At 38.6% G+C, this 24,518-nt stretch overlaps 1 protein-coding gene and 1 pseudogene across 3 annotated transcripts in view; one reads left to right on the forward strand and one right to left on the reverse strand.

Annotated features, from left to right (window-relative positions):
* Positions 1-24,518, forward strand: part of Galnt13 (polypeptide N-acetylgalactosaminyltransferase 13) — a 590,130-nt gene that overhangs the window by 39,527 nt on the left and 526,085 nt on the right. The window lies entirely within an intron of this gene.
* LOC110540792 (large ribosomal subunit protein uL10-like) lies at positions 15,141-23,442 on the reverse strand (annotated as a pseudogene).

The following is a 24,518-nucleotide window of genomic DNA, read 5'->3' on the forward strand; positions in this document are numbered from 1 at the left end:
AAATTACTTATTCTTTGAAAAGAAAAATTAACACCTTAAACTCTACATGGGCTTTTTTTTTTGTATCCAGAAAATAATTGTGAAAAAGGCCTCAAAATGATACAAATTTCACTAGTAAAAAGTATACTGAAATCGTGGTAACTCACACCATGATAATACTAAGAAACTATTCTAGGATTGTAAAACATAGATTTTCAGGCCTTTATATATTAAGCATTCTGAAGTAGGTATTCATGTTTCAAAAACCTTGCAGTATATCATAAATTAGCCAGATTTTACAGATGTCTCCTTCAGTGTTCAGCATTCTCTCGATTATGTATATTTGATTAAAATTGCCTTTATAATTATTTATTTTATGGTGCATGCATCAATGTAGGATGTACCTCTGAATGACATATCTATGGGTGAATGTGAAATTGTTTGAGATCATTAATTCTCTTATTGTACCAAACATTTGTGCCTATACATTTCTCCCTTAGTTTTGAATATTGTCCTATAAGGGTAGGTGAGATGGCTCAAGAACCCAAGTGCATGCTGCCAAGCCTGATGATGTGAACTCAGTTCACTGGGGCCAACATATAGCAAGGACAAGACTGATGATGGAAGGGGAGAACCAGCTCCTGCCCATGTCAGGCATGCCATGGCACATACCCTGCCCTGACAACATGTATTTAAAGAAGGAAAAATTAAAAATTATAAAATACGTACGGAAACAAATGGCAATTCAAAACCACAAAATGTTAAAATGGGTATATGTATTAGGCTAATGAATCAAGAGCACCTGATTTTTTTGGGGGGGCGGTGTTGTGAACGGCAGCATTCCAAGGAGTTGTTTCATGAACAAAATAAGCATAGGAGTGTAAGGGAAGTCACAAACTCCAAACTCCAGCTTTATAGCACAGAGGGCTAATGGGAGTCATCAAGAAAGGAAGACTTAAAGCCAGGGGCTTTAACATTCAAGAGGTGTTTGCAAAATAAGGACTAGGAGAATACAGGAAATGTATTACATAAGAGAAGCAGACAGGGAACGGTTTTATACAGACTCTGAGCCCAGTCTCATCGAGTCTTTATTCTTATATTATTGTGAAGAATTTTATTTTTTAACTTTTTATTGATTTATTTTAAGTTTCATATCAAGCACCCTACTTATCTCCCCGTCCCTTCATGTCCACCCTCTTTACTTGTAACACCCCCAAAAGAAACAAACAAAACAAAACAAAACAAAACCACACACACACACAACACACACACACACACACACACACACACACACACACACACACACACACATACACACACACACAACACACACACACACACACACAATAAGGCACAGAAAACATCTGGTGTGTCAAACAGTATACCCTTTTGTCCTTTTGCAGTGAGTCACTGGTGTGGTTCAGGGCCTCTGGCTTCTACTACACCATCAATACTGGATCCTCGCTGGGACTCCTCTCAGATATCTTCTTGTTGACCTGGGTGATGGAGAGTCTGCAGCTTTGGATCTGCAGTATTGGCCCTTTCACATACTCTAGCAGCTTGTAGATGAGGTAGACATTTGGGCAGGGCAACTCAAAGCTCTGGATCATGGCCTGGGTTGGAACTGGTTGGTTAGCTCACCTGCTCTCCCGCACCCACACTAGTAGGGTGAACTCTGCAGCACTGCCTGGGCTAGCTCACCCAATGCTGCAGCCAGCAGTGGCAGGTTCAGCTCTCCTGCTCTCCTGCTCTCCTGCTAACCTGCATCCATGCCACCAGACCCAGCACATTTTTGCTGACCAATTGAAGTGTGGGGCCCATTTTCTTGAGTGCTGTAGCCAGTGAAGGCTGGGTCAGCTACCCTGCTCTCACACCCTCCAGGCTGACCAACCCTTGCCATCACCATCACAGTCAGCTCTGCTATCTTGCTCAGGGTACGTGCAGGCCCAACTCTCCCAAGTGCTTCAGCCAGTGAAGGGCAGGCCAGCTCTCATAATACCCCCCAGGAGAAGCAGTTCTTCTGCCCCACAGAGAAGGCATCACCTCCACACCCGTGCCACCTCACGGCAGATGAGTGGTGGGGCCAGCTCTCTCATGGTTATGTCTTCTGGGCCAACTCAGTGGTGCCCCTGGCATCACTGTGCTGCCCAAGTGAAGTGCATGGCCTGCTCTCCCGAGTACTGCAGCCTGTGAGAGGTGGGCCAGTTCTCCAGAGTGTGGCAGCCAGTGAGGGGCAGGGCCACAGCTCTGCACAGTCTTTGGACATCTAAGTGGTTTCAGGCTGCTGTCTTTAGTGGTAATATGAGCCGTGGACATGGACACAGATCCCTGCTGCTGCATGGCCACAGACCCAGACATGACTCTCACTGGCAGCATGGGCTAGGGCTACACCATGTCCTCAGGGGGCAGGACTGGCTTCTCATAACAAGCTGTTTCCCTCCACCCTGGACTCTCCAGTTTGACCTTTCTTCATAATGCTCAAATTTTTCTACTTCTCTTTCTCCCCTGTCTGATCACCACATACATGAACTTGGTAGTGTCTCCCACTGCAGGCGGGCCACATGATTGGTAGGCCTCGGGTGTCCTCCTCTGTCCACACTGTGTGGCATGGCAGCAGGACAGAAGGGTCTCTGTGTGTCCTCCACTGGCCTGCACAGTGTTAGGGAAGAATGTTAAAGGAAGTATTCCATTAAAAAATATATTGTCTTAGTCTCTGTTCTGTTGCTGTGAAGAGACACCATGACCAAGGCAACTCCTTCAAAAGGAAGCATTTAATTGGGAACTTCCTTAACTTCAGAGGATTAGTCCATTATGATCATGACAGGGAGCCAGGTAGTAGGCAGGTGTGGTACAGGAGAAGTAGCTGAAGATTACATCCTGAGCTGCAGCCAGCAAGCAGATGGTGGTGGTGGTGGTGGTGCTGTCATGGGCTTTATGAACATCAAAGCCTATCCCCAGGGACACACCTTCTACAGTAAGGCCACACCTCCTAATCCTTCCTAGACAGTCCACCAACTCTGAACTTGACATTCAAATATATGCATATATGAGCCTATGGGAGCAATTCTCATTCAAACCACCATAACTGCAAAGTATTTAAAAATATATGAAACATTTAAAAACACGTTAGCCATCTTTAAGCTTAGAGTAAATTTATTCATTGCTATGGAAAACAGTGTATATACTTATACAACGCATTAACATATGTATTGATAATGTAACATTAAAATCAGGATAAAATTCTTTTAAAATTTTATTTTATATTTACTAATTAGAGTTTTTTCACTTTGTATCCCTGCTGTAGCCCTCTTCCCTCTCCCCTCCCAATCTCACCCTCCCTCTTCTTCTCAGGATAAAATTATTAATATCAAACAGTTATGTTTTCAAAGTGAAGCATTTATATTGCTTCTAGCTTTTAAATTTGCATTAACCAATGTATTACAGTACATTATCCTCCATAATCATCACACCCCAATGCAGCGCAGTGCCTACTTGAACATCTCCTCCTTCTCCGCCTCTTCCTCCTACTCTCCACCACCCCTTGAAACCACTGTTGTGCTACCATCTTCAATGAGATGAATATTCTGGATACCTGTATCAACAAAAAGTAATCTAAGTGCCTTTCTTTGCCTGTCTTCTTATACTTAAAATACTGATCTCTTGTTCTAAACATGGTGACAATCACAGATTTCATTTTCTTTATTGCTTAATTGTATGACTGAATCTATATACTCAGTTGATAATTATTAGTTTTTTTTCTTCCCATTCTGTGACTGTGAATAGGGCTGCAATGAATGTAGAGAGTGGATGTCTCTTTAGCAGATTGATGGTACTTACAGGATTAAGATCGCTGTATATACGGTGGTTGTGTTTTGAATTTTTTGTCTTCTATAATGAATATACTAACTTCCATTCCCGCCAAACTGTGTAGGAGCTATCTTTTCTCCATACCTTTTCCTGCGTTTTTTTTTTCTTTAGTCTTTTTGATAACAATTATACTTACTAGACTGAACTAATGTCCCATGATTTTGATTTGCATTTTTCTGATGAGCAGCGATGTTGAATTTTTTAAATATTTTTATGAGTCATGGTAAATGTTCGTGTAAGTCTATCATCCATTTTTAAATTAGGTTGTTAGTTCCTTGCCTTGAGTTTTTTTTTTTTTTTTGATACATGCATTTTATTTCTATATGAACTATTTTTTTTTTTTTCAATTCAGTTTATTCAGGAACCTTGAACAATCTTCGGACCCTGGGGAAAGCCAGCCCACAGCTTAAATAGCCTCTGGGTAGCCAACCCAGGCGTGCCACGTGGGCAATGCAGATAGGTCCACATACATGGAAGCAAGCCAGATCCTCAGCCTTAGCCAAATGTGGAATTGTTCGTGACAGAGAGCACTCACCATCGGGAAGGTGGAAGGCAGAAACCAGCTCCATCTTTAAGGCATAGCATTCCGCAGCTCTCTACAGTTCCCCCTTTTTGTTTTAGACGCATCAGGCAAGAGTAGAGGTCTGATCTCTGATATTAGAAATAAATTGGGACTTTGTACCGATGTTCATTTAGGTGTCATCCACCCAAAGAGCATCAGACCCGTCTGATACCTTTTTCTCAGAGGCGGGACCTGGGGCATCAACCCGCATGCAACCAGACATGCTCTTCTCTGGATCCAAAGCTGCTGACCCTGAGTGCAGTGCTTAGCCTCGCATCCTGAGCGTAACATTTTAGCTTTTTATGGTATCCAACCATGCTTGGGGAGAATGTCCTGCTTCAATGGCTGTAAAGGCCTGAATGATCATGGCTGCATCACACTGTTGTGAGACTCTAATCTTGCATATATACCACAGGCAAACCAAGGAGACCAACACCAGAAGGCCTGCTAACGCTCCCATGCCCGCCCATTCCTTCAGATGATTCATGGCTGCAGCAATCCATGATGATAATCCTGTGGCTAGTCCTATGTCCACTCTGGTAGAATTTACTGTGACAATGGCCACTCTCAGCTGCTCCATCGTAGTATTGAATTCTCCAGTCCAATTACCTAAAATATAGCTCGACAATTGTTTAGACAGATTTGCAGCACAGGAAAAATTCTCATGTTATATGCTAGTGACTCAAAGTCCAGCATATTTTCATTGGCAAGTTGAGCGATTTGCCATAGGGTATCAATTTGCTCCTGCGCGAGGTCACTCCTCTGATTGAACACCATCAAGCTTCCTTTTAGTTGAGCATTAATTCCTTTATGTACAACTAAGGCATGAGCTACATTGGCTAAATGATTGTTCAGGGTCTGAGCAGTCTGCCCAGTATGACTCATGGCTAATGTCCCGGTGGTAGCTCCAACAGCCGCCAATGAGATGGTAGTAACAATGGTTTGCCTTGAGTTTTTTAAGTTCTTTGTATATTTTGAATATCAGCTTCTCACCTAATGTATATTTTGCAGATAATTACTTGATGTCTGCTGCTGATTTTCCTTTGCTATGCAGAGGGTTTAAGTTGTTTATTGTTTTCTTTATTGTCACTTTTGTTTTCTGTGCCTTTGTGGTTCTGTCCAGGAAATAATTGCTCTTTCCAACGTGTGGACACAGTTCTTTTTGTTTGTTTGTTTATTATTATTTTCTTCTGCTGTATTTGTACTTTTCAGTTTTACTCTTAAATTTGTAATCAATCTTGAGTTGACTTTCAAAACATGGAGATGGGATGGGGTTCTAGCTTCCCTGTCCTGTGTGTGATTCCCATTTTCCCACCAACACTTTTTGGATGAGCTGTGCCTCCCCTACTTTGTTCATTCTGTTTTTGAAACCTGCTGGCAGCGGATGTAATGGTGCACTCTTAGGCTCTCCATTCTGCCATTGGTCTGTGGGTAATTTTAAACCAATACCATGCTGTTTTGATTGCTGCCACCTTGAGATTTATTTGAAGTCATATAGCATGATAACTCCTGCTTTGGTACTTTTGGATATGGCTCCTTTGACTCTCTGATTTATTATTATTATTGTTGTTGTTGTTATTGTATATGTATGTCTCCATATAAACTTTAATACTTGTTTATGTAATTGTATGGGTACTGTCATTGGTCAAACTTGATTTTATTCCCATTGTACAATCTATCACAGATATGTTCAATCATTTGACACTGTGAAATCTTATGTTGTTGTCTATAATGCTCATGCTAGAACACCACACAACTAAGTTTTGATGTGATAATACACAAAGTTCTAACCGGAGAATGATATAATTGATTTAGAAAATTAAACACACAAAAAAAAACCCCTCAAAATATTTAAAGTATGTGTATGATTTTGCATTGGGCTCCAGTCAAAGCTATCTTCAGCTTTCTGTGGCCCAGAAACCGCAGGAAGAGCATGCCTCCTAGAAAGTGCTGGACTGCTAGTTGTGAGACCATGTTCACTGCCCAAGAGCCCTGTGTAATTGAGAAGCTAATTTATATGAAGTGTAATGTATTTATTCTGCTAAATTCTAAGAAGTCTGAGAAGTAAATACCTTGTTTCTTGAATATTTCTAGTTTATTCTTTACATTTAGCTCCAATCCTGATAACTCTCTCTAGCTCTTTCCTCTTTGTGTGAAGCTGAGTTTTAAGTGAAGACAAATCATCTGTTCATGGGCCAGAGAGACAAGTCCCATCCTGGTCTCTTTCCTGTGCTCTTGGAAAATGAATGAGACCTCAGCTTATGACACATGTTATACATGACAGAAATTCTATTGCTTTCTGAAATTAACAATCCCCTAAAGAAGATTGCTGCTCAGAGGCGTTGTAACTACAGTGAGCCTTATCAGTCTGAAATAACATGTATTTTAAAAGGCTTAATGTAGTTTTCATTAGTTGGTGGTTTGTTTCCTTTTAATAACTTTAATAAATAGTGTATTTGTAGCATGAAATTCACTTTAATAAAAATATTTTTGGCTTCAAAGGTAATGTGCCCTTTTAATAGTAATCTTATGAAACTAATTAATAAAGCCTAAAGCCTAATTAAATCACTTTATTCTACTCACGTTGACTGAAGAAAGCAGAAACTATCTGTGACTGTATTTTTGTGAGCTGTACAAGAACTTTTTTTTCTGAGTACATGACTTTCAATTAGAATTGAAATGTAATTACAAAGTGAATTGGTGCAATTCTCTGGATAACTCAAGCAGAATTCTCTTCTAATTCAGTGATCTTCATACTGATACAAAAGCGCACTTAAAATTTTTGTGTAATTTGAGTAATTACCTTAAATCTCTGCCTAAATTTACTTGTAAGCATACTATAGTTTTGAGTTGCTTTGATAAGTTTTTATCAATGTTTTGTGGAAACTTAAAACATTAATTAAAAGTTATTCTGCAGCTTGGGTGCTGTGGTTTTGTCTTTTTTGAGCATCCTTGACAGTTATTTACATTATTCAGATGTAGGCTGAAATGTTTCTTTTCACCTGCCTTTGTAGTTGCTAGCTATATGATTCATATTTTGCAAAAAAAATATTTCATAATATGAAAGTAGGTACTGCCTGTTTGTAGACCTCCATAATTTTTTTCTGTAACATTGTCAAATATCTTACATTTTGGATTTTTTTTTCTCCTTCACAGATGCATTTGTTAGTAGTAGATGAATGTTTAGAAATCATTTTGAAATAGTCAAGCACCATATACAGTAAGTGATCTGTAATTTTATTTTTCACTCACTTGTAGTCATGCTGAATATTTTTGGCAGGCAGTCATAAAAGAACACATTTAAAGTTCTCGACACTCATGATAACACAGAGAGAATGCGTACAAAGCTAGGAAATGAGAGTGTTTGTGAGTTTAAATTAATTTGTGTAATTTCAACTTTTCCAAGTACTAATTTCACTATTGTTGTAGTTATTCACATAAAATACTTTTTAAAAAAGATTTATTTATTTATTATTCATACAGTATTCCAACTGCATGTGTATCCACAGACCATCAGGGGTGGCAGATCTCATTATAGATGGTTATGAGCCACCATGTGGTTGCTGGAAGTTGAACTCAGAACCTTTGGAAGAACAGCCAGTGCTGTTAACCTCTGATCCAACTATCTAGCTCTCTGTAGAACACTTTTATTTAGTCTTTCATTGACATTTTATTATTGTCGTATTTAAAATTTTTATTTTATTAATTTTATTTTATTTTATTATTTCATTTTATTTGCTTTACCACATCGCTACTGCAGTTTTCCTTCCCTCAACTCTTCCCTGTCCTCCTTGATACCCACAACTTCCAACAGCCCAAGGTCCACTCCTTCTCTGTTTCTCTTCAGCAGGCATATCTACTGAACATGGCAGAACAAGACACAGTAAGCCTAGGCACACACCCTCATGTCAAGGCAGGGTGAGGCAACCTGGTAGGAAGAAAAGCCTGCATATATGTTATTCTTGTTTTAATTGATAAAATGAAGGAAAGTTTAGTGATCTTAGCCAGGTTCTACTATAGATGTTTGTTTGTTTGTTTGTTTAAAGAGTGAATCAAATAAGTATATATTGGTTTTCTTTTTACACATTCAGTACTATATACATATATATGTATATGTATATGTATATGTATATGTATATGTATATGTATATATACACATTACCTTTAGTCTTTCCCCCAATATCTTAAGGTCTTATTTTTATTCCTGTTTTTAAATAAAAATACTGGGAACCTCAGAGATTTCATGATTTGCTCATTATTTCTTCAAAGTGATGAATCTAGGTTTCAAAGGATATGTTTTATAAGACATTTGCTTCCACCGATAGTGTCTGTTTAACAGCCTACATATTAAGAGTTTATCTCATTCTGATCGCTGCTTGAGATTTTAGTTTTTGTAATCATTATCTTCAGGGTATTGAAAATGTTTTTGCTGTTGTTAGTTTGTTCCCATTGTTGGTGTTTTTATGTCATTGGCCTCTAAAACTTATTTTGAGTGCTTCATTACCAAATTAGACAGTTTTGTAAGAGTGAAAATGAATAAAAATATAAATTTATGAAAGTTAAAATTTTATTTGATAACATAAAATTAGATTTTTAAAGTTCTCAAGTCTTCATTTTTTAAAACAAACAAACAAACAAACAAACAAACCCCACAACACTCATGTGGGGATATGAGTCAGAGCTAGGGCACTTCCCTGACCTAAGTAAGGTAAAACACAAAATAAATACTTCAAAAAATATTTGCCACAATTCATTTCTGTTATTTATGACAGAGTTTGCACAGACCACCAAAATTCTAGCTTTTACCTAGTCAACTGTCTGCTGGTTGATCTAGGGGTGACACAGGGACAGCTTTGGAGAACAGTTAAAAAAAAAAGTAGTAATACAATAGTGTGAGTGCTGGTATTTATGCATTTCTCCTAATACTACTCTATAAATAATGAGATATCATGAGTAGACACTTTAAAATGCAGTGAATAAATTCAGAAAAATTGGCTTTAAATCCTGGATGTCTCACGTAATCGCCATCGAACAATGAAAAAATTCCACAATTCCGTTTTAGAATGGGTATAAGAGTGATAACTGTCTCATTTGTGTTGAACTGATGTGTGGTGTAGGAACGTCGATGTAGAGTAAGGGCTAGTAACTGTTCATTTGGAAATCAGTTACCTGGAATCTTCAGTTCGCATATGTTAGTTAATTCAACATTCTAATCAAAAATCATGTAATAAAAAGTATATAGTATGGGTATTCACTGAACACTGTTCATTGAAATGATAAAAAATAAATTGCATGTCAATATTTTTCACAGACAGCAAAATGCGCACTTTTTGGTAGAGCAAAATACTTGATCACTTTCAGCGTGTATAGTGTGTGTGTGTGTGTGTGTGTGTGTTTGTGTATGTATATTCGTGTAAAAATCCATGGTAACTACTGACCTAGGCTGAAGAATTAGCTTGTGAGCCCTTTTGGAGAGGAGAGATGACAATTTGGATGTGCTAATGTAATTGAAATTCTTATTTTGAGCAAAATGTGGAGAATTTATAAAAAAAAAATAGTTAAGATTTCAGATTGCCAAAACTTTTAGGGAACAGTCAGCCAGTTCTTGGTAGTAAATTCACAGGAGTAGCAGGGGTATGGGCATGAGAACACGCTTTAAGACTCTGTTGAGTACACTTCACATTCAACAACACCGTTAACCTGGATACTAGTATCACGATTCTGATGTTATACCTATTTTCGCATTAAGGAAATGTACAATCGAAAGTTTGGAGATTTCTTTTATGGGAATGCAGGTCAAGGCTTGCATACTTCTAATTCTTCTTCCTGCTATTAGATTATCAGTTAAATGCTAAGATACTATGGTTGATCTATGGTCAGTGTCTTTGAATAGAAACACTGCTCTCAAACCTCACAACATATGAGGCTGTTAGTGATGAGTCTTTTGTGATTTAATTTCAAATAATAGAAATATCCCATGGCAGTTTAGTGTCCAAGTGGGTTACATAGTAATGGGAAGAGGGACTGCCTCTGATATAATCTGATTGGCCTGCTCTTTGATCACCTCCCCCTGAGGGGGGAGCAGCCTTACCAGGCCACAAAAGATGACGATGCAGCCACTCTTGATGTGATCTGATAGACTAAGATCAGAAGGAAGAAGAAGAGGACCTCTCCTATCAGTGGACTTGGGGAGGGCCATGTGTGAAGAAGGGGGAGGGAGGGTGGGACCATGAGGAGAGGAGGGAGGGGCTTATGGGGGGATACAACGTGAATAAAATGTAATTAATAAAATAAAATAAGATAATAGAAATAAGGATTGTCAAATAGTAAATGCTGATAGGGCTTTTTAGCAACTGATCCCCTTGAAAAATATGCTGTTTTGTTTAAGAAATCTTTGAATGTAAGGAGCTTCTTTTCTGAGGACAGAGGTCATATCTCTTGTTTCCATTATGCTCTTAGAAGTTGAAATTGAAATGACTGACCACACCTGTTGCCTGCAGTCCTCTTTCCTCTTCATGTCCTGCAGAGAAGTTTAGAATGGGGTTTTGAGGGTTTTTTTCCGTTGACTCATCTTTCTCTTTTTTCATTGCCTTCAGCTGTGAGGTATTCTCAGAGGCATCTTATGACTAAGTGACCATACTGAAGCTTTCTCTTTGGAAGATCAAATTTAGCTATTATTGGTTCCAATTATTTTATACTTCAGTTTTTGTAACAAAGTCAGCAATGCATTGTTGGAGAAATTTTAAAATGTATTAGTATTTAAAAGACTATTCTGGAAATAGAAAAGCCTACTTTCCTTTTATTTTTAATGTTTATTTGCCTCAAACAACAAACATTTAAAAATAATAATCATTATTATTATTATATGAATATACATGCCTGGTGCTTGTGAGAGTCAGAAGAGAGCAGCAAATTTTCTAGAACTGAAGTTACAGATCATTATGAGCTGCCATTCGGGGACTGAGAATTGAAGCAGAGTCCTTTGGAGGATAGCTCATGCTCTTAACAGATGAACCATCTCAGTAGGTCTTGATGTGAGACTGAAAGACTTATAGAATCTTCTAGCTTTTATTTTCCTTCTTTGTTCTCTGGAAAATAAATCTAAGGATTTTGCTTAGTGTTTATATTTATTTAATTCAATTAATATGTATGGGACGTCCCTAAATGAGACAGTAAACAGTAGTGAAAATAGGAGGGAGAAAGAAGAATCACTTTCAAGGAAATTTGATTCTTAGAGTGTAGAAACAGCATACACTCAGTTTTAAATAAAACAGTTACAGCCTGACAATAATATGAACCAATTAAATTTAAAAATCCATTTCAAATAATTGAGAAATTGTAAAGTTATAAAGATGAAAAAAATCATGATGAGTGGTTCTGAGGAAGCAGATCTGATGCTAAACGTTTGGTCTAAGATTTTGTCTTTTGCATTTGGGCTCGATCTGGATTGAGGTAGAAATGGTATCAGGATAGTCAAAGAAATGGCCTAGGAAAGGTCAAAAGTGAAGAGACCATCACCATGGGTCTACTCATGACAAGCTAGCTGGTGTACAGAGTGAGTTTGTCCAGTGAAGCAAACAGGTAGATTTGGGTCCACAATTGAAGCCACTCTTAGAAACTACTGACAACCATTCAATACGTCAAAACAAAAGTGATAAGCAATTAAAAGGAGAGGAGGGAGAGTATTTTCTGAGCTCTGATCTGGTGAACAAAAATTTTCTCTTCTTTTGAATGAAATTCTGACACTCTCTTCAGAATGGATTGTGATTGTGAGGTTGGTAGACAAGAGAACCAATTATCAGGGACTGCAACATCTTAAGAATTAAAAGATGATGGATGGCAGGACCCAAGGTCATAGCAATGGGAATAGAGAGGGATGATGTGGTCACTGAGATTTGGAAGGGAATAGGTTTAGAGGGGAGTTGAGATTTACTAAGTACCAGGCTTGTTTTGAATGCTGCCTTGGTATTCTGCACAAAGGATATTGAGACAATCATTAGTTAAACAGCTTGTCTAGGTTACCAAGTGTAAAAATAGCACAACACTGGAGCCCCTTGAGTTAAGCTCCTGGGCCTGTGGTTGGCTTCTCTACTGCTAGTGCTCTAGATATAATTGATGTTTCCAGGTTGGCTAGAGTGGAAAACAAGTTTCCAATAGTCTGATGCCTATTTTCCAGACTTTGTGCCTTCTTTAAACAGGTCCTTGGGTAGGGAGAAAAAGCTTCTGACCTTTAGGGAGAAAGATTCCTTCTGGTGAGAGATGAGTCTCTTGTATACATTAACTTGTATGCTAGCAGCAGGAACAGTTTAATTTATGATATTACTCAATTATAAATTAGAATAGTAAATATGTCAACTTAGCGTGATTTATCATCCTTTCTTAGCAGAGCTTAAAATGAAACAAGGCTAGAGTGTTACATTAAAGATTTAATACCTTGGGTTCATGAAAGACCAATATTTCAGACTTAGTTTACTTTTCATGCTGACCAATAATTTTGACAAGGAGAACTGGAGGCCCAGCTTAGGGGAGTATCTTTTTTTTTTTTTTTTTTCTGTGCTGGAATTGGAGCGCATCACACTGCTGAGGAAAAAGGCCCAGGTTCTGTGCTGACTTTAATGCAAACAGCTTCTAGAGGGTGTGGCTTTGGGATTTATTCAGCTCTGTGTTACTATTCTTCACCTCTAAAAGGCTGCTGTGATAAGAAGCTGTCTTCTAAATACAGTAGATTTGTAATTCATGTTATGGTTACTGAATTTTATCTCATGAATTAATGGTTTTAATTTATCAATTTAATCATAGAATTGTCCTTTAAGTTTTTGTTGTGAAGTTGTGGGAATCAAATGGACTATATATAGTTTTTAAAGACCCAGTTAGTCTTCACAAAGATCAAGAAGAAGCCATTTTGTATCCTAGGTACTTTTCCTGCCTCCCAAAGAGTACCTGTTCCTACTGTTTGCAGGGCAGATGTAATGATCCTGGCTTTAACATTAACTTATTCCTTGCTTTTCAATATAGTTTTTTCTATTCAAGCTCATGTTACTCTCTACACATTTTTAATAAAGTATGATGTAAAATACCTCTGACAAATAGTCAACCATGTCTCATACATTCTTCTAGGTGAGCATTTCTCTCCTGAAGGTGTATTTGTAAATTCCATTAATGTTTTACAAGATTCTCTAATGTCAATTGCCTATGTCATATTCTATTATACAAAAATACTACAGACTCTTCATTCATTGCAGTGTTGATGAGATCTGAGTTATTTCTAGATTTGGGCTCTTATGAATCATGTCATTAGCACTCCTTTTAAATCTTTGCTGATCATGCTCATGTATTTCTGTTGGGTGTATACTTAGCAATAGAATTGCTGGGGTCTACAGCATGCAAACCTTCAATTTGAGTAGTTACTACCAGACTGTTTTCCCAAAGTTGTTAACTAATTACACAACCGTCATCAGCATCTGCAAACTCCATTGTTTACTCTTACTCTTACTCTTAGTCTAATCAATCTTTTAAATTTTAGCTATTCTGGTGAGAGTTTACATCATATTTCCCCATTGAGTACTGCAGTTCTGACCTTTGCTTTAAATGTATGTGACTATCACTGTATATTGTTCAAACTTATTGTCTACTTTTCTTTGTGTTTAGCTTTCTGAGTGTTAACATTTGGGAGTGGTCTGTGTGCGAAGAACAGTGCTTCGGTAAATATGGTGGAATATCTTTTCTCTGATTTTCTTACCCTTTGTGATAATCCATTTCCTTTCTCTACCCCTCCTTCCTCCCCGCTCTGTTCTTTCCTTCCGAAGTGTTCTTTTTCCTTGTTTGTGTTCTTTTCCTTTCCTCTTTCCTCCCCTTTCCTTCCCTCCCCTTCCCTCTCCTCTCTTCCTCTTCTCCTCCTTTCACACTCTCCCTTTCTTCTCCCTGTTCTCTTTCCTTCTCTCATCTTGTCTCTTTTCTTTTCTTCCCTTCCTTTGCCTTCCCTCTGCTTCCCTTCCCACCCCTTCACTCCAATTCCCTCCCCTTCCATTCCTCCCCCCTCTTTCTCTTTTCATTTTTCTTTTTGCTTTTATGGACTAGAACATAAGGCCTCAACCATGTTAATAAATCACCCTGCTAACAGTCATATCTTAAGCCTTGGCTTTTTGCCATTGCTAAAGAGAAGTTTTCATAAAAATATACAAATTTAAAATTTTAATATCTTTTTATACTATACAGTCACTTTGTAAATGACTCGAGGTCAAGGTCAAGTTAGAGTTTTCTTCTAAAAGAGGTGTGATGTCCATATTTATAATTCCAGGATGCAGAGGCAGGGAGGTCTCTATGAGTTTGAAGCTTGCTTTGGGTACAAAGTGAATTCTATGTCAGCTACAGTTACTTAGAGGGGCTCTTTCCAAAACTAGGAAGTAAGCGAACAAACACCTACCCCTAGCCTCAACCTCAAAGAATATGTTGTTTTTTGTTTTTTTTAAATAATTTTATTTTTAAAGTTTTCGTGAGAGAGTCTCACTATGAAGACGCTGGTTTACCTGGAGCTCTCTGTTTAGACCAAGCTAGCCTTGAACTCACGAGTCTTTCCTCTAATACCTGAATTTCAGACTACTACACCTGGCAAAGTTCTTATAGGTCATATTATTTTTTTCCCATACGTTTTCTTTTCCTTTTAAAGAGAAGTGAGCCTTTATTTCCATGTTTCTCAAATTAAGCTGGCTGAACTGGTTGTTTTGAGAGGTGATTAGTCGAAGAGACCCAATCCCATATCCTCATCTGAGTCCTCCGACTCTTCCTTGGCTGAGGCCACAGCAGCCGCAGGAGCAGGAGTGGTGGCCGCAACCATAGAGGCAACAGCCACAGAGGCAGATGGATCAGCCAAGAAGGCCTTGACCTTCTCAGCAAGCGGGAAGGTGCAGTCAGCCTCCACAGACAAAGCCAGGACCCGCTGAATCCTTGAATGATAGAGTGTGGCACGGAGGTCACAGTCGGGTAATCCACTTTGCAGACAAACGCTGGCAACATTTCGGACAGCCCGTAGGAAGCGAGAATTCAGAGTCTGCTGTGTGACGTCAAGCACTGCCGGGTAATAAATGCTGCCATTGTCAAACACCTGCTGGATGATCAGCCCGAGGAGAAGGAGGAAATGTTCAGCATGTTCAGCAGCATGGCCTCACTGGGTCCTACTTTGTCTCCAGTTTTTATCAGCTGCGCATCACTCAGAGTTTCAGTGGTACCCCTGGAGATTTCAGTGGTGATGCCTAAAGCCCAGGAACTAGGTTTTTTTCAGGCCCCAGACAGGTGTTCTGAACACAGTGACCTCACATGGAATCATGGTACCAGCCGGAACCTTATTGGCCAGCAACATGTCCCTAATCTCCGTGAGGTCCTCCTTGGTCCACATTTCCTGCGATGTGAGGCAGCAGTTTCTCCAGAGCTGGGTTGTTTCTCCAGCTGCCCCTCGATGGCCTTGCACTTGATGGCGTACTTGCTCATCAGCACTCTGGCCTTCCCTCACAGGGACATGCCGTTGTGCTGCGTCAGCGTGGAGCCCACGTTGTCTGCTCCCACAATGAAGCATTTTGGGTAATCATCCAACAGTTGTGTGATCTTAAGGAAGTAGGTTGCCCTGTCTTCCTCGGGGCATCAGGGCTGTGCGTCAGTGATTGCCACGCAGGGTTTAAAGACGTTCTCAGTGTAATGAAGATGCCTAGTGAGAGAGTGCATACAGCTTTTCAATTCCATGTTTATCATAAATTTCTATATATGTCAAGTTCTCTTGAGGACCCATTATTCTATTTAATTATTCTCTTATATTTATAATTTTATTTACACCTATGATTGCTTTAAAATTTTCTGCACATTTATTGAAAAAAAAAACCTACTACTGTGTATTTATTTGGAGGATGTAAGTGTCCATGCTTACTTCTAAGAGAAGGTCACCTGATACAGCCACGGGGAAAGAAACCAGGCTTGGACTGGAGAGGCCACAGCAAGGCTGAGGCTGTGACTATTTTACTGAGAGCAATCAGACTTTTTATCTCGTTATCAGAAACAGAATATCATGACAATTGCCAGAATCAATACAAGTCATAGTTGCCAGGATACAATGAATTTTGCAAGCTATACAGAGTACACCAGATTGATCCAAGACCATTTTCCTGTAAAGCTTCCACATTCCTTTGACTTCCAAAAGAGCATATGGAGAAACACAAAGAGGCCTGAACACTTCAATTCCTGACGTAGTGCATCAGTTTCTCAGGTACTGGAAGGCACCAGGTGTCCCTGGAGCTGTGGAGTCTAACCTAAAAAAAAAAAAATCAATGACACACTCCTTTCACAGCAGCTAGGCCAAGCTAACTCCACGGTTCCTTGCAGGAGGTCTCTTAACATGAATATGAATTTCAGAATTTCCTTGCCAATCTCGACCAAAAGAAATTGGGATGTTATGTTGGGTCTCAGTTAATATCTCACTATTATATGTTTAAAAATTGACACAATGCAGCATTGACTTTTAGTCTATAGTTTTGTTTGTTTGTTTGTCAACTTGATACAAAGTACAGTCATTTGGAAAAAAGGATCCTTAACTGAAGAATTCCCTCTGTCAGGTTTTCCTCTGGGCTTGTCTTAAGATATTTTTTCGTTAGTTTCTTTCTTTCTTTCTTTCTTTCTTTCTTTCTTTCTTTCTTTCTGTATTTTTTTTATTTTACTTTTTTAATATTAGTTACAGTTTGTTAACTTTATATCCCTGCTGTATTCCCCTCCTTCATTCCCTCCCAATCCCACCCTACCTCCCTCATCTCCTCCCTGCCCCTTTCCAAGTCCACTGATTGGGGAGGACGTCCTCCCCTTTCATCTGACCCTGGTTTATCAGGTATCTTCAGGACTGGCTGTAAAGTCCTCCTCTGTGGCCTCGGAGGGCTGCTCCTCCCTCGGGAGGGGAAGGTCAAAGAGCCCGCCATTGAATTCATGTCAGAAACAGTCCTATTCGCCTTATTAGGGTACCCACTTGGATACTGAGATACCATGTGCTACATCCAAGCAGGGGTTCTAGGTCATATCCATACATGGTCCTTGGTTGGAGAAACAGTCTCCTAAACGATCCCTGTGCCCAGATACATTTGGTCCTTGTGGAGCTCCTATCCTCTCCAGATCATACTAACTCCTCCTTCTTTCTTATGATTCCCTGCACTCTGCCGAAGGTTTGGTTATGAGTCTTAATATCTGCTTTGATACACTGCTAGGTAGAGTCTTTCAGAGGCCCTCTGTGGTAGGCTTCTGTCCTGTTTCTTGTTTTCTCCTATATCCAATGTCCCTCCCTTTTGTCTTTCGAAGTGAGGATTAATCATCTTACCCTGGGTCTTCTTTCTTGTTTATCTTCTTTAGGTGTATAGATTTCAGTATGTTTATCCTACCTTATAGGTCTATATAAGTGAGTATATACCATGTGTGTCTTTCTGCTTTTAGGATATCTCGCTTAGGGTGATCATTTCTAAGTCCTACCATTTGCCTGCAAATTTCATGATTTCCTCATTTTTAATTGCTGAGTAGTATTCCATTGTGTAAAAGTACCACAATTTCTGTATCCATTCTGCAAAACAAAAACAAAAAACAAAACCAAAAAACAACAAAACAAAACAAAACAAAACAAAACAAAAAACCAAAAAACAAAAAACTGAGGGACATCTGGGTTGTTTCCAGGTTCTGGCTATTACAAATGAAGCTGCTACAAACATTGTTGAACAAATGTCCTTGTTGTGTACTTGAGGATCTTTTGGATATATGCCTAGGAGTTGTATAGCTGGATCTTGAGGAAGCACTATTCCTAATTGTCTGAGAAAGCACCAGATTGATGTCCAAAGTGGTTGTACAAGTTTACATTCCCACCAGCAATGGAGGAGGGTTTCCCTTTCTCCACAACCTCTCCAGCATGTGTTGTCACTTGAGTTTTTGATTTTAGCTATTTTGATGGGTGTCAGGTGAAATCTCAGGGTTGTTTTGATTTGCATCTCTCTGATGGCTAAGGATGTTGAACATTTTTTAAGTATTTCTCTGCCATGGAGATGTCTCCAGATGATCTGTTGTTGTACAGGATCGTTTTGGAAATTCTGGATTTTTTGTTTCTCCATATGAAGTTGATAATTTTTCTCTCAGGGTCTATAAAGAATTGTGTTGGTATTTTGATGGGAATTGAATCAAATCTGTAGATTTATTCCATTATCACCATTGCAGGAAGTATGGAGGCATGTAGGCAGACATGGTATGGAGAAGAAGCTGAGAGTTCTCAATCTAGATCTGTAAGCAGCAGTAAGAGAGAGACACGGGGCCTGGCTTGAGCTTTTGAAACCCCAAAGCCTACCCTCATTGACACACTTCCTCCAACAAAGCTATACCCACCTCAACAAGACCACACCACCAAATCCCTCTCAGAAAGTGCCACAACCCTGACGACCAAGCATTCAAATATATGATCCATTCCTATTCAAACCACCACACACTATATAATGTCTTTTGTGATATGACACTGAGTTTTGACATAAGTTTAATAAATTACCAGCTATGTGCTATCAATCTAAGTTTTTATTTGGTATTTGATATTTGCTGTGAAAGGCCATCTTCATAATTATCTTGAAATGTTTTTGTGTGAGTCTATCCCATACAGAATGATTAATAAATACTATGTTTTGTTCATTTTATATTAGGATAAATTCAATGGATAAAAGACAACCTTTTAATTTTGGGTAGAATTTTGTACTTTAAACAGGATTGAAAAATCTTAATTTTTGTTCATAGGTGTATCATTTTTTTTAATTTTATTTTTCTTTTTAGTTACATTTTGTTAACTCTGTGTCCCAGCTGTATCCCACCCCCTCATTCCCTCCCCAACCCCACACTTTCTCCCTGGTCTCCTCCCTGCCCCTTTCCAAGTCCCCTGATAGGGGAGGACCTCCTCCCTTTTCATTTGACCCTGTTTTATCAGGTATCTTCAGGGCTGGCTGCAAAGTCCTCCTCTGTGGCCTTACAGGACTGCTCCTCCCCTAGGTGGGGTGAGGGGGTCAAAGAGCCTGCCCTTGAGATCCTGTTAGAAATAGTCCTTGTTCCCCTCACTTTGGGAAACCAGTTGGTTACTGAGCTACCACGGGCCACATCTGAGCAGAAGTTCTAGGTTATATTTAAAATGTATTTTGTGTGTATGAATGTTTCATCTATGTTTATGTCTGTGCATCACCTGTCCTGATACCGAAGAGATTGAAAGATGCCCTGGAGCTGGAAATACAGATGGTCGTGAGCCATCATGTGTGTGGGAGGACTTGAACCTGCACCTTTCATAAGAGCAGGGAATCTCTACCAACCTTCGAGCCATTTCTCCAGTCCAGGGGTATAATTTTTTATACTTGGTAATATTGTTACAATTAGGTTTTTTTATTGTAATACCTTATGTAATATTGGAATAAAATTATGTCAGAACTAACAATTGAAATGGGAATAAAAATTTCCATTAGTCATAAGAGTCTCAGGACTCAGTTGCCTCATCTGACAAATCAGTCATATGGGGAGTTGACCTCTACCATCTGACTGTTTAAAAACACCTTAATATGGTAATTTTATTTCTAGAGTGATTATTTTGGCTAAAAATCCTTAAAATAAACAAGTAAATGAGACCAAAGTTTGATTTCATAGGAATTTTTCTTTATTAAGCTGTCTTATCAGCTCAAAATTTAACAATAGTTTTAACTGAGTAACTTGATTTTATGTATCATAAAATTGTCTTTTAACTTTTATTGTGAAAATTGCTAGCTTTGACAGAACATTTAGTTTTTTGGGTAAGTTATTTAAAAATCCTAACCATCAGGTCACCCATTTATAAAATGGCCAACATATTAACGTCCTGACATAGACAAAGTGAAATAACAATGTTTGAAAAGAACTGTGAGGTCGATGTTGAATTCTTTAGAAACTTCAATGAAAACTGACAGGAAAAGCCCTCACATTACGCTCTGGGATGAGAATTCTTCAACAAATTTTGAAAATTGTAACAACAATGAGATATCATTTATAGCTAATCTTTTGCTCGTTTGTTCGTTTTTTCATTTGGCTTTCTTGATGCCATAGGCAGCTGTGTAGGTAAGAGTCTGGTGCATGCCTCAGTGTCCAGGCCGACCTGGGATTTCTGTGTCTGCTTTTGTATGTGGAATGTTTCATCCATTGAGCCAGCTTCCAGATGTAATCTTTGTTTGTCTCTGTAGCATTCTGCTTGGGATCCAGTGAGGCTGAAACAAATGGTGTGCCATTTGCTGTGTGTGGTTATTACTGCTGCTGTCTGCTTTCTTGAATTTGCCCATTTGAGGTAATAGTTAGGGCTCCCTTTCTATAAATAGAAAGTTATTAGCCTGGTTGCCATATGGCAAGATAGTCTATGTTATTAAACTGATTAAATGCAACAGAAATTCCTGGTCTTTCCGGAATGCTGTGTTCTATGATAAAAGTACACAGATTATCTTTTTTCTAAAACTAACATATGACTGTGTAGTCTTTGTTTTAGTGTAAGAATACATGTTTATTCATAATGCCATCACCTTTAACACTGTTAAATTGAGGTATATCATATGTACATTAAATGATGTAAGCTTACTGATGAATTTTTACATCCCTCTACTATTGTTGTTTAGATTAAGATGCAGAACACAATTAGCCAGGAAGTCCACTTTATATCTTTTTTTCCTGTCAAAACCCTTTGGTTTTTAATGGTTTTGAAAATTTGATGTAACAATAATGAACTTTTCAAAATGTATGAGCATCTTAAAAGGAAAAATAGTATTTTAAAAATTTCCAAAAGCGTTAACAATTTTGACAAAAAAAAAAAAAACAAAACCTGTTAACAATAATGATCAAACACAGTGAGACACAACAATAACATTACAAGTAGTAAATTTAATTATACACCTGCTGAAACAAAGCAAAATTGCAATACAAAATTCTCATGAAAATCTATCCAGATATCCTAACTGCAAGCCAGAAAATAGAGTTACCAAACATGCTGCAGAGTATTCTGCTTTTCTGTTGCCAGGCAACCTACTTCATACACCTAGTTGAGCAGCCAGAGGGTCAAGCTTGGGACTATCTTTGCAACAGAAGGGTCCAATTGGAAACGAAGTGGAAATAAAAAGATAAAGATAAGAATGGCAAAGATGTTGTTTCAACCGTTGTTCATGTTAATCAAGACCCCCAATTTTATTCTGGTAATGTGCAGCTAGCTCAGAGCAAACACACCTGGGTTTTTTTTTTTTTTTTACTGCCTTTGCCACGTTCTTACTTCATGTTTTTATATGTATGCGTGCAGTGATTTTTAGCAGAGTAGTCGTTACAAATAATTGTAGTAATTAGACTGAATTCACTAAGAATTCAATGGTATTTTAGTCATATGATGTAAGGTTTGATTTGCTGATGTTTGTTTTTTGTGGTGCTAGGGACCCAATTTAGGGTCTCACTTAGGCTAAGCAAGTCATCAGCAGCTTGCTAGGTGTCTCTACCTAGTCGTCACGTCCTCAGCCTGATTTAGCCATCTTTTGAATGACCTGCTATCTGAAATGACCACTGGCTCAAAGATTGTAAATACAAAGTAAAATATAAAGTAATGAGGTTGGAATAAATGAAGGGACAGGGAAGGATCTGTTCGTTTGTTCTCCATGATGGGCCTTGAAGATGAGACGTGCCTAGCAGAGGGTATAAGTTTAAGAAGAAAATCTCTGCTCTGAGAAGAAACCTTCACAGGACAATCTCTTTCCGCATCATTTGATATCAAATATTTCTACTTTTTTTTTTTGTCTTTTATCCTTACTGTGACTCTTTGTGATACATGATACACAGAAAGAATAGTACCTGTGATGTTGGAAGATGTGAGTTTTCTGCTAGTGCAGACTTCAAAGATCCTTTCACCTTTTCCCTCTAGTGACTCTTCTACCTTTATGAACCACTGTCTTCAGACGTACTGGGGATCTTACTTCTGTAAATATTTGGGGACCCCTGATTTAGATGAACGTTTTCCTTCGTATATTCAATATTCTTCCTTCCTTCTGATTTTGCTTGTGACATTAAATGTACCAAAATACTTCTTCCTAAAAATAACATGCAAGTATGCATACATTCTTCCCGCTTTCCAGGTTTTGTTTTGCCCATGTTGTGATGCTTGTCTCCATTAATAGCCTAATGCTTAAAAACGGTGCATACATCACCCTTCATGTCTAATGTGTCAAGTCTTCTCTTGTGTCCTTGTCTGAAGCTGCTCTAAGGTCAGAAAATTTAGTCTTACCACTTTACATAGAAAATAATTTGTTTTTTTTAATAAATTAAAAAAAATCAGTTTATTTACTTTACATACTAAGGATGCCACCCACTCTTTCCCCTTCCCTTTTCCCCTCTCCCTTTCCCCCAGAAAACAGGAGCCCCCTCACACCCCTCCCCCCCATATCAACCTTCCCCAGTACATCAGGACTGTCCTGAGCACATATTTATCCCTGAGGCCAGGCAAGGCAGTCCTGTCAGGGGGAAGTGATTCAAAAGCAAGCAGTAGAGTCCATGGTAGAGACAGCCCCCCCCTCCTCTCACCAGACACCCCATTTGAAGACCAAGCAGTCCATTGGCTACATGTGAGCAGGGAGCCTAGGTCCAGATCATGCATGCTCCTTAGTTGATGTCTCACTTTCTGAAATCCACCATTGGACTGGGTTAGTTGTCTCTGTTGATCTTCTTGTGAGGTTCCTGTTCCCTCCAGGTCTTTCCATTTCCCCCCCCCCAACACTTCACAGGACCCCCAGAGATCTGCCTCATGCTTGGCTGCAAGTCTCAGCATCTGTGCCACTTAGTACAATTTTATACCTCTGATCAATCCTCTTATTTAGAAACGTTCTGTCTTGAACTTAGGAGCACTGCACATATATTACTCCTTCCCCTGATAGTCCTTGCCTAGTTTCATTCCTGAGCCTATATCTCTTATAAATTTGTGCTTTATAAGATTCCGTGCGGCACTCACTTTTTCTCTTGCGCATTCTCCCTAAGCAATTTACTGTCTTTCCACTGCTTTAGTTAACACTGATTTACCACTCCCTCTGTTTACTTCCCCTGGAATTTAGTCTGTATGTGCACCTGCCTCTGCGAACCCCCACTGAGACACTCCACAGACATTTCAATGTCAATGAGGCTACCTGTAATGTTTCTATGTCCCTACTTCACTAATGTAAGCTCAGTGCAACACGAGAATATAAAAGAAATTAAAAAAAAAAAAGAAAGAAAGAAATCGTATTCTTTACAAATGGTGTTTAGCCTAGAGTTTAATCACGAGCACTCCTTTGATTTCTGCTTAGAACTGCTTTGTCATAAATGCCAGGGAACTTGAGACAAAGTCCTTTTAATACTTCTCGCGATTTTATGTGGATGTTTCTGTTTTTGAGAAGACAAATAGTGCTTTCCTATCTCTTAGTTACAGATTGATCTTTGATACTATTCAACTATCATTTAGCCTTTCTGGGGTCTTGGTGCTTCCATATGATTATGTATGTCACCATTCTAAGTTGTTACTGATTTTTTTAAATCTCATTTTGTGTGTGTCTGAAGGAAGAACTTGCTGTATATCTTATGGTCTCTTGTAAAAGAAACATTTTCAATACAGTGGCATGTGTCTGTTGGATCCGCATGTTAGGATTTGTATTTCTATATAGAGTATGAAGGGGGGGTATAGGAGAGATGAAAAATAATAAGAACTATTGACACATAATGAAATAGCTAATCATTATATCCCTAAGCACCAAATTTTAAATTGAAATGGGAAATTCAAGTTAAGTGATTTTTATAATTAAAAACAGAGAGCATAGAGAGAAAATGTGATGCACTAAATAGAGATATAGGGTTATTATAGAAATATAACTTCAATATACTAAAAGAGTGTAGTTTTTAAAACATAAAAAGAATAGTCTAATCAGGAACTAAAATTCCATACAGAAAAAGCTCACAAACTGGTTAATATGCTTCATTGATTTAGATTGCTGCCTTTGTACATACCCTCCAGAAATATGAAGCACAAAGCAAAATAAAGAACTGATTGCTGTTCTGATGGGGTGCAGCTGAA

This window comes from Meriones unguiculatus, chromosome 8 (assembly GCF_030254825.1).
Source record: "Meriones unguiculatus strain TT.TT164.6M chromosome 8, Bangor_MerUng_6.1, whole genome shotgun sequence".
NCBI lineage: Eukaryota > Metazoa > Chordata > Mammalia > Rodentia > Muridae > Meriones > Meriones unguiculatus.